This window comes from Oxyura jamaicensis, chromosome 8, assembly GCF_011077185.1.
Source record: "Oxyura jamaicensis isolate SHBP4307 breed ruddy duck chromosome 8, BPBGC_Ojam_1.0, whole genome shotgun sequence".
NCBI classification, from domain to species: domain Eukaryota; kingdom Metazoa; phylum Chordata; class Aves; order Anseriformes; family Anatidae; genus Oxyura; species Oxyura jamaicensis.
In genome coordinates this window covers 5,206,849-5,222,373 of record NC_048900.1, presented here as the reverse complement: position 1 = coordinate 5,222,373, position 15,525 = coordinate 5,206,849, and the positions used below count along the sequence as shown (strand labels likewise).

General features: G+C 42.4%; 1 protein-coding gene and 1 long non-coding RNA gene across 11 annotated transcripts in view; one reads left to right on the top strand and one right to left on the bottom strand.

Annotated features, from left to right (window-relative positions):
- NTNG1 (netrin G1) overlaps window positions 1-15,525 on the bottom strand; it is a 161,457-nt gene that overhangs the window by 91,530 nt on the left and 54,402 nt on the right. The window lies entirely within an intron of this gene.
- LOC118170572 lies at window positions 10,090-10,749 on the top strand. Its single transcript, XR_004752783.1, has 3 exons — window positions 10,090-10,122; window positions 10,248-10,346; window positions 10,680-10,749. It is a non-coding gene; the product is annotated as an uncharacterized LOC118170572 (long non-coding RNA).

Genomic DNA, 15,525 nt, shown 5'->3' with positions numbered 1-15,525 from the left:
CAGTTATTGCTTCTCTCCATCTCAAGGCCTCAGGGCAATGAGGCTGTTCGGTGCCATCCACTGTGTGAAATGAGCTTCAAACGTGAGTTTCCACCTTGCTCACTGCTCTACTCCATGGCTTACTCCCATGAAACACAAGAAAAAGGACTTAAGCACTTGCTTTGACCTCCCCACAGGCAACTTTCTCTAACCTGCACAGGGAAATACTTTTTTTTTCCTGTCACTCTCTTTTTCCTATTAATACCGCTGAATCCCAAAACTTACAACAATTCACTGAGACTTGAAGTTAAGGAAAAAAAAAAGCGTTATTTGAAAAGCAGAACAGTGCTCGTTAAACTGAAAGATTCAAAACATGTAGCTGTAATGAAAATATGCTGTAAAACGTGTCTATAATAAGTTCCTGTTACAGTTTTCCTGATTTCAAGCTCACAGTTACTATTTCTATTCCTTCCTTTTGAATAAAACAGTGAAAATCAAAATCAAAATAAGTTTTAAGCAGAATAGATAAAAGACTGAAATTTTTAGTACTTAAGCTCGATTTAATATATCATTCACAAACACAAGGACTTGCCACCTTACTTGGGCCTTTTCTTTTCCTTAGGAAAACTCTACATGCTGTGAGATCTGCAGGGTTCCATACACTTTGAATAGTGTAAATCTGATTTTTGCAGTAAATGCTCACAATTACATAAGCCATGCCTCTCTGAAGTTCCCTAGAAAAATCCAGTCACTTCAGTCACCATGAAACTGTTGCATACCTATGATGTATATGCTTCTGTCATCTTTTTGGCAAAAGCCACTTCATTGGGAGGTCATGTGTATTGAAACATAGCAAATAAATTGGATTGCAGACATGTGTTAAGCGTTGCTGAGGGGTGGCTTTGGTTTCTTACAGCGCAAGCAGACAGTGAAGCTGTTGTGATTCATGTTAAAAACTAAAAGCTACTCTGATCCACTAGCCCCTGGGTACAGGAGGAGGGATGTTTTATGACTCTGAGCAGGTAACCCAGATTGTATGGATACAGTGAATGCTAAAAATTAGCATTTGCTTGATACTGCATGGTGCTCTACATCTCTGTGGGCACACAGTTTTTTTGGGAAAGATGGCACTACTCCAGTTAATGGCAGAGTATAATGAGACACAGGTCAGAATGACAGTGCTCTCCTGCACCTAAACCATTACCAGCAATAACATCAGTGGCACAACTCTCTGCTGAAACCCTGATGTAAGAAAAGCACTGCAAATGAGACTCCTAGTAAAAAGCTTTTGGCACATCCTTCCCAATAATCCAAATTATTCTTTTAATCTTATAGCACTCAATTGTCTTTTAAGGGACAAATGATTTGATGACAGCAAAATAACCTATGTGGATTTCAGTGTCCTGAAGAGGAAATATGGAAAAATAATAAGCAAATGCAAGCTCAAAAAATAAATGTCCTGAATTCTAGTACAGGGAGGGGGAGACAAATGGTTTTGATAGGTAAGTTCCCCTCTGCCTCCTGGCATGTCAGCCATTGATGTAATTTTGAAATATTTAACATGACTATTGATTTAGAGGCTTAGACTCAGATCCCATTTTCTCTACCAATAACCTGACTTTAAATTGTTTCTAATTAAACATAATTTACATGTTGTCATATTTACATTATCAAAACAGCATAAAGATATCTTCCCGTACATAAAAGTCTCTCAGTACATGTTAGTATGAAAACAATTAATTTAACTGGGATTAGTTATGTATTTTAATGTCTTCATCTCTGTGATAATCTTCTTTAAGACCTCTATCTCAGTAAAATGAATACAACAAAGAGAAACTATCCACCAATTTGTCAAAACCAAGCACATTCTGTGTTGGAGACATCCAAAAGACCAGAGCATTAGCAGCGGTAAGTAATTTTGTGACCAGCAGGCTGCCATAAATAGATCTTAATTTAAGTCCTCCGAGCAACAGCTTTTCAGCTGGACACGGTGGAAAATATTTATAACTTTTAAAAATTATATTTATGCCATTAAGAGAATTCTAAATAATTAAACACTCATAAATACTTCTGAACACTTTACTGCCAATTAGCATAAAAGGTTGCTGAGGCCTTCCCAACACCACTACCATCTCAAAGAAACCCACTATTTTGCTGTACAGTAATTGGAGACTGGTATTAAATAGCTCCTTTCAGGCAGTCAGATTAAGTTGCTATTATTTTTTGTCACCCATGGAATTCAAAATATTACTGAAACTGCTGCTGTTGTAGTTCAGAAGTCTGGGCTTTGGGAAGTGCCTGTTTGCAGGTGCTACCCTGCGGCCCAGGGGCCTACAGCTGTACCACAGGTTTTGATCCTGATCAGCCACAACTGGAAAAAGCAGAGTTATCTGAGAAGCTGCTGACTAGGACCGACTGGTCCCAGGAAGGTTTTCCCTCAAGCAGCTGATTCAGGTTTGTGTTCGCACACAATGTCTGTGTCACTGAGCTCAAAAGTCTTTCAGAGGCGTTTGGTGTTGTGCAAGGGGCCTGCAGGCCCCGGGGCGCTGAGGGCTGGGCTGCTGCTGGCACTGTCCCATCTCCCTGCCAGGTCTTACGGTGTCTTACCAAGTGTACCCGTGGGCACAACTTGGTGATGGTGACCCTTGAGTAAGGACTCAGGTTAAAAACAGACATCTAGCAGTAGTAGTGTCATCTTTGAACGTCACCAGGGCAGCCAGCAGCAGTGCTGCAGCTACTGTTCAAGGGTTAAAATATGATCGCTGCCTCTCAGGCGAAGCCTCCATCACGGAGACCCTTCAGTGGCATACACACAGGCTTAGGGCTTGATTGAAGATGTTGCTTCTTTCAATCTGCTTCCTGTCCACACTAACACCTCATGGACCTTTTTACTCTGTAACAAAGACAGGGGGCTTAACCTTTCTTCAGCGTGAATATTGGAAGCTGTATCACAGATTACATGCTGTAATAGACACCTGGCTAAATCCCTACAGAGGATTATAACTTGCATTTTCAAACTGGTGAAGGCTGCTGAGGTCAAGCAGGCCAAGATTTTAAGAAGGAGCAAAATAAATTTTCAAGAAGCAAGTTAGAGCAACTGATTTTTATACTCCTGCCTCAAGGTAGTTAGCTCAGATGCGCTAGACAATAAATAAATATAGTCTGAATCAAACGTGGAGTGAGGCTGTGCAGTAAATTACTGCATTCAAGTCACACTTTCGGAAATAATAGAGTATTTCTGTTTTCCTTTCCAAAACAGCAAGTTTTCCACTCAGTACCACACTGTACCTTGCAGATGACTAATTGGACAGTAACAACTGATAGCAAAAATTGCCCTAATACTTACATTTTCCATGTGATTTTTAGTTATGTGTTTACTATTACACAGCTAGACTATGAAACCATTAACTGGGAGATACTACTTATTAGGAGTCCTCTGTCTAAGGGCACATAGTCAGTGTAGTCGATTGGCAAGACACAGAATCCGTCGCATAATAATTCATGTTATCACTACATCCATTAGCCAGTTTGAGAGTATCTTGGTCAATGTCTGTAGAATTATTGTTGTGATGAACACAGGGATGGCTGTAGACGAGAACAATTCACCATCAATAACCTTTCATCACTGCAGTGACAGCATTTTAAGTTAAAGTGATTTAAGTTAAAAAAGGGCTAAAATCTCAGTGGAAGAGTCAATGCTCTCACAGAGCTCCCAAGTGAGAGGCATTTGGATGGTCAGACAAGCACTTTGAACTCTGAGCTGCAGGCTGCACACTGTGAATTCGCCAAAAACAGCAAAAAGAGAATAAAAGAATGTTTAAATCAATAACTTCTGGAGAGACTTAAAAAGATTAAACCAGGGAGGATATGACTGACCAAAAATAAATAATAATACTTAACAACTTTGTGCACTTCTAAGCTTGAAAATACATTGCAGATTATCGTCCTGATCCAGAAACAAATGCAGTGCAAGCAGGCCCTTAAAAGTCAGATTATTTTTTAAAAGATATTTAAGTCTCTAAAGATCTGGCACTTTGTCTTGTAGAACGTAGGCTTATCTAATTAATCTTCATGACAATAGCTCCATGAGGTAGGGATCCTATCCCAAATTTACATATAGCTCAGAATAGAGAGAAATGCCTTAGCATGACGAACTCTGTAATCCCTGAATATATTGCACTGTTTCTTCTAAAGCCTTATGGCAGATCGCCTCAAGGCATTCCTGGTACCCAGAGTAGTTCTCAGATTATTGTTATTAGATCATCCCTCTCTCCAAACATTTTAAAATTTGCATCACCATTACGGGAAGACTGTATTTCCCTCTTTCCATGGCCCTTCTTCACTGTGTAACAGGAACACAGAGCATAATTTGCTTGGTGAAAAGGGAATTAAATTATATCATCTAAATCTGTTCGGGCTTCTGGAATTTTCTAGTTCATAGGAGAGTTACTGAGAGATTTCGCAAAACTATTACCATATCACCATTGGTATAATATGATCACATTTGCAAAGGCACTTAATTCCTATCAGACCATTATTTCTTTTTAGTTACTCAAGATACTTATTTTTCTAAATGGTTTTCAAATTACTTGACTAGTCTAATGGATTTTTGTTTCCTCTGAATAAATTCTGCCCACTTTTTCTGGGGAAAAGCCTGTTCATTCCCAGTTGACAATTTTATGCTTCTGAGGCGATCTTTGACTTGGCAACCTTGCTGATGTTATTTTGACTGCTTGGTGATTCTGGCATTAATGATACTTTATGGCAGATTTACTGACACTGACCCAAGTGTATTTTTGTTGTTTGAGAAACTCAATACTGGCATTTTCCTCTTGTGTCAGCAGGTATCTGGCAATATAATCACTTTCCTATTTATAGCTTTTGTAATATCATGAGGTGCATACCACTGGGACCCCATTGTGCTAAGCTCTGGCTAAACAATATGGCAACAGCTCTAAGAAAATCTAAGTTTCTTCATATGCTGGATGCATATTTGGGTTTGAGAAACTGAAATCACAGGGGACATAACATCCATTCCTGTCAGCATACTGGCACTTGTCCTGGCAAAGCCAGCCCATCTATTAGAGGCCTCCTCAGACGCAGCAGCAGAGGAGATAGATCACCACGGTCCTGCTCAGCGGTTTTCTGTGCATTTTTCTTAGATCAGCTCATGCACCCTGCAGGGTCCCCAGCAGGAAAGGGTGCCACTCACGTTACATTGAGTGGTCTGATACAGATCTCATCTTCCTCGCTCTTTTTGATTACTTTCAGTTATCCATGAATTTAGAATGGGAGCCACTGAGGGAAGGAGTCAAAAAAGGAGATGCCAAAAAATGACAGTTGAAACGTGCCATCTCTGTGCAAGGAGAAGGCCTTGCAAGGGCAAGCTGGTATGGCCTTACTGAGGGATGGTCTCAGTTACCATGGTGGATCAGAAAGGGAACAGGGGCGTTGTGACAACTGAGACATTAAATCGTTTCTGTGATGGCAGAGGGAATTAGGGTGCTGGGAACACGAAGAAAATAATATTTTATTTTATTTTATTTTATTTTATTTTATTTTATTTTATTTTATTTTATTTTATTTTATTCTATTCTATTTGGGCTAGAAATAACTGCATTCAGATTTTTGGTTCACAAGGAACACCTGTGGTTGGCATAAAGACTGAGAAATGTGCTGTGAGGGCAGGGTGTGCCCCATAACGACCCTGACCAGCCCCATATGGACCCCTGGCCCTACTTAAACTCAAGCCAGGGCACTAATCTGCTTCCTTCTCCTAGGTGGGTCTCAAGTCTGTGTTATAGCCACATCTCCTGCTGCCCCGATGGGGCTCTATGGATGACTCTGCTCCAGCCCTTGCTGTGCCTGGGGCTGTCACTGGGCCTGCTGGGACTCCTGGCCATGCAGGATGTGTTCCCCCCCATCAGTAAGGGCACAGCTGGTGAAGGTGGTCCTCTTCCCCTGTGTGGGGCCACTCCGCTTCTGAGCTGTTGTGTGGGGATATGCTCTGAGTGAGGAGATGGAAATAACATAAAGATCCCCAGCTTGCCCTAGGTAACAGTGGAGCAGGTTTAGACTAGCTGAGTATGAGACTGAAGTAATGAGAGCGTAGAAATCTTGTCTTGGGAAAAAATTCAGGAAATGTTAGTGTGAGCAAACTGGAGCATTGCATTGTTGTCTGTGTGGGCTGTTGCACCCTGCTGCTGAGGGTGGACTATCAAACCCTCCTGGGCAGGGTGGGTGATTACTGTAAGCTGTGCTCAGCTGGTGCTTCTCTCTGTGCCAGACTTTGTGAGTACCATGCGGTTTTTCTCTGGTAGATGGCATAAATAACTACTCTCTTTTTATTTCACTCAGACAAATGATGAAATGTGCCTTGCAAGTCATGGGGACAGGTGGGACAGGATGGCTGTGAATTCTGGGGGAGGTTGCTCTGAGATTTCTCATGGGTTCCTGGGGAAGCTCCATCTTCTGCAGTAGGGTTTCCTCTTTCTCCAGGAGGACAGCTCTCAAGTAACATCTGTGAAGACTCACTGATGTCATAGGTCCCAGAAATTGAGTAACTTCAAATACAGGCCAAGAATTTCAACTTGACCTCTGTGTAAATCAAATGAAATGAGCAGAAGGGAGAGCTGATGTGGTGTTTATCTGTGGTGTTGATCTGAGTTACTATGCAATGTTCGGTGCAACATTCTCATGAACTACTTTCAGCAACTGCACCTTGGTTAGCTCTTTTTATAGACCATCCATCACAGCTCTTAAAAACGGTCATGTATATGCTAACTACTGTATGATGCTGAAAATAAGCAGTGCAGAAACACAATTGAAATCTTAGGTTATTGAGAAATAAGCATGATGTTTTGTAATGAGTTAAATGAAAACTACATGGGTCATAAAAGCAGAGAATTATCATGACTTTTGTGTCTGTGTTTTAAAGGGAGTTACACTGAAAACTGTTTTTCACCAGGGTCTCACTGGTTATCTATATTATGACAAGGTTATGGTATATAGTAGGATAGGTGTGCATACAGTTTAAAAATTGTCTGTTGATAATACAGCTGGACAAAAACTTGCCATACTGAAATTGTCACAAATTATTAAACGTTGCATATATTTGATTACTGAGAAAGATGCACAAAACCTGTACTTTTTCTCTTTGCCGTGTTATTTTTCAATCCAGAAGGCTTCTAAAATACTATGTAACCAATTAATACAGCTTCAAGAATTAGCTGACAGTCCACCAGAGCTGGCTGTTAAAGCTATTAAGTAGCAAACAGCTGTTCTATAGTATTCAACTATTTAAGTGGAACTGAAGGTTCAAAAGTCTTCCACTTCAAAAGTATTGTACATAAGCATGATGCAATAGTGTATAACACAAAATAGAAAATAATTCCTAAATTATAAAGGCTTTTTGTTTATTCCTACTATACCTAAACAGAGAGTAACAAGACAAGTACAGACAGTTCCTATAAAGAGGAAGAAAACAAAAGTAAAATGACACCCACTTAAGCTCTATACTTCTAAATTCTGTGCAGGTTCTAACTAAGTAATGAAAATTTGTAATGCTGATGTCCTACTAGGAATGTATAAAAACTTAGAACTTATACATGTGGTTCATACAATAGCTCAAGTCGCATGCTTGGCTTGGCTGGCTGAATAACACAAAAGGTAATAATTTATAATTAACGCTTAATAATTTGGCAGTTTTCAGATTCAGCAAAGCTCAAATTGCAGTTAGAGCCCTACTATATTGTTTTAAATAGATGTTTTGCACATCAGAAACTTTGAAGGCCACATTTGCAAGGGTGGGATAGGGCTGTACACGTGCAGAGATGCACAGGGAGGAACCTGTGCTGCAGGTGCATGCTTGCAGCCCTTTCTTACCTTTCCCTTGCTGTAAAACAGACCAAGGGCTTCCAAACACTACAGCAAATTTCACACTAAATAAGAACAAGGCTATTCTTTAAAGTAGCACAAGCTTAGCTAGCTATTCTAAGTTGCAGGGTTGGGGGCTACGGGAAGTCTTGCAGATTTCCTACTGTGCCAGTTTTCTGGTCCAGCACCTCGCAGTGGACCCACTGGAAAATCTTTCAGAGCAGTGCCTGTGCTGTGGGCCCACCCCTGCCTCTAGCCAGCATCAATCTGCAACCTAACAGTGTGCTGCTTGCTCAGTCCCTCTTCCTGTGCTCCTGCTGCTGAGCTGAGGGGCTCCAAGCTGGCAGATCTCAGTTTGTCTCCAGAGACAGGTTTCTCATAAACTTGGAGACTCCCACTTTTTTTTTTTTTTTTTTTTTTACCACCAGTTGTGCCAACTCTAATGCTAGAAATTATACTGCTGTGTGGTGAACAAGATGAGAGGGCTGAAGTGTCTGGAAAGCAAGGATTTATTTTCTCAGTCTGTTTTCCATTGAATCAAGTCTGATCTGATGTACTGCTTGCCTACATGAGTGCCAGAAGGGATGCAACAGCTGGGGACAGAAGTGAAGTGGTGTAGATTGAATGGCTTAAGGGCAATGTGAAAATGCACCCTAAATTGTGAACAAAGAGCTAAATTATGCCTATTCTGTCACGTTTGTGCTTATCTGTAAAAAGATCATTTATGTATACAAATAGCTACTTGGATGTGTGGGTGTTATTTATGATGTAAAAAACTATTCTGGGGGCACAAATGTGTATTGGACTTGGGCACAACCAGCTCTGTCCCAACAAAATTACTTTCATTATTTGTTGCCTCAAGGCATCATTAGGATTTCAATATTCCAAAGGACAGCAGGATTTAGGACAGTAAATTTGAGTTCTTTCCTGCACAAGTAAACAGTACCAGCAAATGCTGTGAGGCCTGCACTGAAGATGTTTCTTTTGCAAATTCTTTGATATAAATTCCAGTGTAATGGATTTTTTCTATACGCAGTATTTTCCCTCTCGGTATGCATGCAGGTGTGTGAATGTGCTTCAGATTCTTTGCTTTACCTGAAAATTTTATCCTTTCCTGTAAGTGGAAGAATTCCAGAACTGTGGGATATGCTATACCTTGAAAGTACAGCTGATTTTGGTGGAAGGCACGTTACATTATCTCGTTGTGACTGTAGGTTTTACATTTTACTCTGAATACTGGCAAACTGTCATGATGAAGACTGATATTACAAAATATGTTGTATCAAGCTATACTGATTGACACAAACTTCATACAAAGCCATTTTCATGCACTGAAACACAAATCCCTGTACTAAAAAAAAATCAAAATGGGAAATAAAATCCAAACATAACTGACTTTGTAAAGACGCGTTTCTTATTGAAGCATTCACCCTTGGGGAACAGATTTTACTTCCAACTTAAATGCTGTCTTCTTGCCTAAATGTGCAACTACAACAAATAGTCATGTAGCTACTCTTCATCATCTGTGGGATGTTGACTATATAATATGGCGAGGCAATGAGCAGAGGAGTAGCAAATCCTCCATGGTATTCCTTAATGGTTGCCTGTCACAAACCACTGTTTGCTTTAATAATTTTCACGGGATCATTTTCACTTACTCTGTGGGACGCTTGACTGCTGCGGAGCATTCCTGAGTAGTAGCAATAGTTAAATAACTTGTTTGTCAGATGTGATGCGAAACATAGGTGGGTGGTGGTGGTGTAGGTATGTCATTTGGCTTTCTTTCAAAAAGACAGTTATCCTCTCAGAGATGGTCTAATCAAACGCCTGCAAAGACTGCACTGAATAATGTGTGCATTCGTGAGAGCGCTACCAAAATAAATTGGTATTTTATTAATCTTCATGATGAGACAAGAGTTGAGTGCAATTCAATAGTAAATTCTCCAAATTATCATAATCTTTTACTTGGCTATCACTGAAAGTAGGTGGCTTTGCTAAGCCAAGGCATGTTATCTTTCTCTGTAAATGATTGCCCCTATTTTACATACTGATAGTGATTTCAGTGGGTCGTTCATGCAACAGCATGTAGCAATGTAGTGTATTTGCTATAAATAAGGATATAAAACTGTGTCCCCTAAAGTTACAAAAGTTTGAAAACCAACGTTTAAGTAATATGATCATTAGTTTTGCATATTTTTAGCTGTAGATCTCAATGATTTGCAGTTCAGCTGTCTGCAAAGTTACAGCTGGGGAAGATCAGTCACAGAGGTGAGTAATGAGCACTGGGCTGAGTGGTGGCTAGGCCAGGAACAAACCATTTTCCTTTGCCCCATGGGTCTCTTCTTCCAAAGAGAAATTTTGTCTTAGTACTAATTTTCTGGTTAATGCCATAGAGAAAAGAAATGCAGAGCCAGACAACAAATACAGGGAACTAAAGAGAAGAAATTCTCGCTGGGAATGCCTCAGCGGCGCTTCTGGAACTGTCTGCATCTGTAGGCGCTATTCGTTCTGTTCCTGAGTATTATTGATTCTATGCCTGTGGATTTAATGCAAAATTGTATTTCTATATTAACTGTAATTTTATTTCTGATTCTTAATGTCAGTATTATTCTTCAGAATTTCTGACCTGCTTCTGTATTACCACTGTGTCTACTGCCATTTTAATAAGCTCTAGAGCCAGTAGATTAACGCTGAATGTCAAACACCACAATTAGAATTGCTGATGTTATGCAGAAACATTGGGTTTAATATATTAAAAACCCCACCCTCTTTCTATTGCAATAGAATCTGCACTCATTTTTGTTGTATTTGATCATTTTTCACAGAATTCCCAGACTCAGAGGACCCTTGTGTGTATGTGAACCATGAAAACGATGAAGGAGAAGTAACATAAACGAAAATGACAATTATAAGTGAAATTCAATTTCATTTCATTTCTCTTAAAAGGTGGGCTACGTTGTTTTGCCTTTCTTTGTTTGTCAAGATGGTAAAATAAATGTTTCTAATGAATCACAGTGTATTACTACATAATGTGGAATTCTTAGAGAACCAAATTTAAATGTTGAATTTCATTATACAGTGAAGAGGTGTTGTATTAGTACACACAGTGAATTGTGCATTCGGATTATAGCACGTAGTACTTTGGAAGAGAATGAAGGCTTGGGCAGAGTGACCACGAAATGGTGGAGTTCACTATTCTTGGCGAGGCCAGGAAGGGAACCAGTAAAACCACTGTACTGGACTTTCGGAGAGCTGACTTTGGGCTGCTCAGGACACTGGTTGGTAGAGTCCCTTGGGAGGCGGTTCTGAAGGGCAGAGGGGTCCAGGAAGGCTGGGCGCTCTTCAAGAGGCAAATCCTAATGGCGCAGGAGCGGTCTGTTCCCATGTGCCCAAAGATGAGCCAGCGGGGAAGAAGACAAGCCTGGCTGAACAGAGAACTGTGGCTTGAGCTTAGGAGAAAAAAGAGGGTTTATAATCTTTGGAAAAGTGGGCTGGCCACTAGGGAGGACTATAAGGATGTAGCGAGGCTGTGCAGGGACAAAATTAGGAAGGCCAAAGCTCATCTGGAGCTCAATCTGGCTACTGCCGTTAAAGATAACAAAAAACGCTTTTATAAATACATCAACACGAAAAGGAGGACAAAGGAGAATCTCCATCCTTTACTGGATGCAGGGGGAAACTTAGTTACAAGAGATGAGGAAAAGGCAGAGGTGCTCAATGCCTTCTTTGCCTCAGTCTTTAGCGGCAATACCGGTTGTTCTCTGGATTCCCAGTACCCTGAGCTGGTGGAAGGGGATGGGGAGCAGGATGTGGCCCTCACCATCCACGAAGAACTGGTTGGTGACCTGCTACGGCACTTGGATGTGCACAAGTCGATGGGGCCGGATGGGATCCACCCAAGGGTACTGAGAGAACTGGCAGAGGAGCTGGCCAAGCCACTATCCATCATTTATCAGCAGTCCTGGCTATCGGGGGAGGTCCCAGCTGACTGGCGGCTAGCGAATGTGACGCCCATCTACAAGAAGGGCCGGAGGGCTGACCCGGGGAACTACAGGCCTGTCAGTTTGACCTCAGTACCAGGGAAGCTCATGGAGCAGATCCTCTTGGGAGTCATCATGCGGCACTTGAAGGGCAAGCAGGCGATCAGGCCCAGTCAGCATGGGTTTATGGAAGGCAGGTCCTGCTTGACGAACCTGATCTCCTTCTATGACAAAGTGTCGCGCTGGGTGGATGAGGGAAAGGCTGTGGATGTGGTCTACCTTGACTTCAGCAAGGCTTTTGACACCGTCTCCCACAGCATTCTCCTCAAGAAACTGGCTGCTCTTGGCTTGGACTGGCGCACGCTTCGTTGGGTTAGAAACTGGCTGGATAGCCGGGCCCAGAGAGTTGTGGTAAATGGAGTCAAATCCAGTTGGAGGCCGGTCACTAGTGGCGTCCCCCAGGGCTCGGTGCTGGGGCCGGTCCTCTTCAATATCTTCATTGATGATCTGGACGAGGGCATTGAGTGCACCCTCAGTAAGTTTGCAGATGACACCAAGTTAGGTACGTGTGTCGATCTGCTCGAGGGTAGGAAGGCTCTGCAGGAGGATCTGGATAGGCTGCACCGATGGGCTGGGGTCAACTGCATGAAGTTCAACAAGGCCAAGTGCCGGGTCCTGCACCTGGGGCGTAATAATCCCAAGCAGAGCTACAGGCTGGGAGATGAGTGGTTGGAGTGCTGCCAGGCGGAGAAGGACCTGGGAGTGATAGTGGACAATCAGCTGAATATGAGCCAGCAGTGTGCTCAGGTGGCCAAGAAGGCCAACGGCATCCTGGCTTGTATCAGAAATAGTGTGACCAGCAGGGCTAGGGAGGTGATTGTCCCCCTGTACTCGGCTCTGGTGAGGCCGTACCTCGAGTACTGTGTTCAGTTTTGGGCCCCTCGCTACAAGAAGGACATCGAGGTGCTTGAGCGGGTCCAAAGAAGGGCAACGAAGCTGGTGAGGGGCCTGGAGAACAAGTCCTACGAGGAGCGGCTGAAGGAGCTGGGCTTATTCAGCCTGGAGAAGAGGAGGCTCAGGGGCGACCTTATCGCTCTCTACAGATACCTTAAAGGAGGCTGTAGAGAGGTGGGGGTTGGCCTGTTCTCCCACGTGCCTGGTGACAGGACGAGGGGGAATGGGCTAAAGTTGCGCCAGGGGAGTTTTAGGTCAGATGTTAGGAAGAGCTTCTTTACTGAAAGGGTTGTGAGGCATTGGAACAGGCTGCCCAGGGAGGTGGTGGAGTCACCATCCCTGGAAGTCTTCAAAAGACGTTTAGATGTAGAACTTAGGGATATGGTTTAGTGGGGACTGTTAGTGTTAGGTTAGAGGTTGGACTCGATGATCTTGAGGTCTCTTCCAACCTAGAAATTCTGTGATTCTGTGATTCTCTCACCAAGTCCACATTAGAATACTGCACTGATATAAGTAATCCAATCAAATGTACAGTATCTTCTGAGGAAAGGTAGCAAATTTTGTGATAAGCTGGTAACTTACTCACTTATATGTTGGGGATTGTCATGTAATTTCCCTTATTACATATATCCATAATAAGAAATAACGGCACATCTCTGAAAAATGCACAATTTCCGAAGGTGATGTGTACTCAGACTGTTACCAGAAGTGTAAATTTGCAGATGTTATGTGGAGGCACTGACTCCTAACAGCCTGCCATTTTTCAAAACATTTCATTATGCAAATTCCAACTGGCTGGATCTCAGGGTAAGAGAAACAAAAGCAGCTGCTCCTGCCCCATGCAGAGATAGGAGTGTAGAACCTGTGTTATCTCTGCTGTTGCCCCTCAGGCTCAGCTGCCTCAAGCAGAAAACTCAGAGCAGTGGAAAGTGGAGGTAAAGCCAGGTTGTCAATAATATTTCATGGCTTCAGTTACTGTCCCAAATGAGAGAGACATCCCAAGCCTGAACAAGAATCTTCTACCTGAAATACAAGGGCATCTATCTCTAAGGCATGAAATGCCTGGGAAAATGTATGTAAAACTTTCAGTTATATGTTTTTATCATTGCATGTGTTGCACACAACTTCCTTTAATTGAGTCTAGCTTGCTTATCGAGTTGGCTTTGAAGCAATTTGTATCTGGAAATGAAGAGCCTTTTTTTCATCATAGAGCTTTGGTAAGGCTGCTGCAAGATGAGGTTGCATTTTCAACCTCTGCAGCCTCCACTGTAAAAAGGAGGAGCCACATGTGGCACCTGCATTAATTTGCCAGCTCAGGTATCCCTGCCAGCCTGGGCTGAGTACAGCCCGCAGCGCTGCTTGGTTCTGCAGTGCTCTTGCCCTGAATGGATGTGGTGCTGCCACCTCTATAGTGGTGGTGTCCTCTGCCAAGATAAAGCCTGGCTGCATATGGTAGGATGAGAGTATTGTGACTCCAGACAAATGTAGTACAAATACACCCTAAAAAAACTGACCTGTGGTAGGTGTGGGAAGTTCTACATGAGAAGAGACTAAATGTGTTTTTTCTATATCGGAAAAACAGACTTTCTACAATTGCCTGCTAGGATGCCTGAAGGTACAGTTTAAGGGCAGGGATTCCTTTTATCTTAATACATTTCAATCCATTACAGAGTAAGTTGATAAAAAGAAGCTCTGAGTGTGCTCCTCTCAGTGAACCACCACGGGAAGTAATAAATTACAGCATATTATGTTCCCTATCAGTTCCACCCATCACAGGCTTGTCTTGCGGAAGATGTGATAAAGAGAACACCTCAGATAAAGTAATGCAATTAACTGCTGCCATTTGAAATCTGAAAAATTATATTTCTTCATTCCCAGCCCATCTGGCTCTTTTACTGTTTTTGAGTAAAAATGCTGCTTAATGACTTGCTGGCTGGCTGTAGCACTGCTTTCCAGCAGGTGAGGTGATTTGCAGCCTAGCGCTGTAAAGGAAAGGTCAAAAGCTTGCAGCAGCTGCCAGCACCCTGGCTGCGCAGCCCTAGATCAGGGTTGCCCAGTGTGGGAATGCCCCAGGGCAGCCCAGCTCCATCTCCTGCAGCCCCTTGGCGAGGGCACAGTGCTTACGTCAGCTCCATGGGGCTCAGCTGTGTCTCTGAGGTGAGATGCTCTTGTGGCTGGGTACCGCAGCACCCAGAGCCAGAAAGGCATGGAGTTGCCTGACCACGATGATGGATATGCCTCGGTGTGTTCCTACAGTTACTCTGCAATTTAAGCAATACAGAGCCTTACAGCAGTTATCTTTAAAGGGAGTTTAGCTCCCAGTTTGTACTAGAGGAGCTCTGTGAAGTACACTTATTAGAATGAAAAATAGCTGTCTATAAAATGAGTCACTACTTCTAAGGGTGCAAAAATAAAAGCCCTCAGAGAAGGGGAGGTATTCCTTCCTCAGACACAGGGCTGTACTATGTCATGAGCAAATCAATATGTCTCTTTAAAGATATGCAGCATTTAAGTCGTGTTGATTATGCTTTATATAAAAAACACCTTGTGCATACCATGTGAGTACATTCAGGCCCAAATAAAAGTATGTTAAGGGTAGGAAGTGGCACAGTTCTGCTTGTAATGATGGCCTTTAAGACGGCATATAAGATCACCCTGTTCAGCATGGCCATCTGTGATATGTTAATGCAAAAAAAAAAAAAAAAAAAAAAGGAACTTCAAAAGATTTATGCCCTTA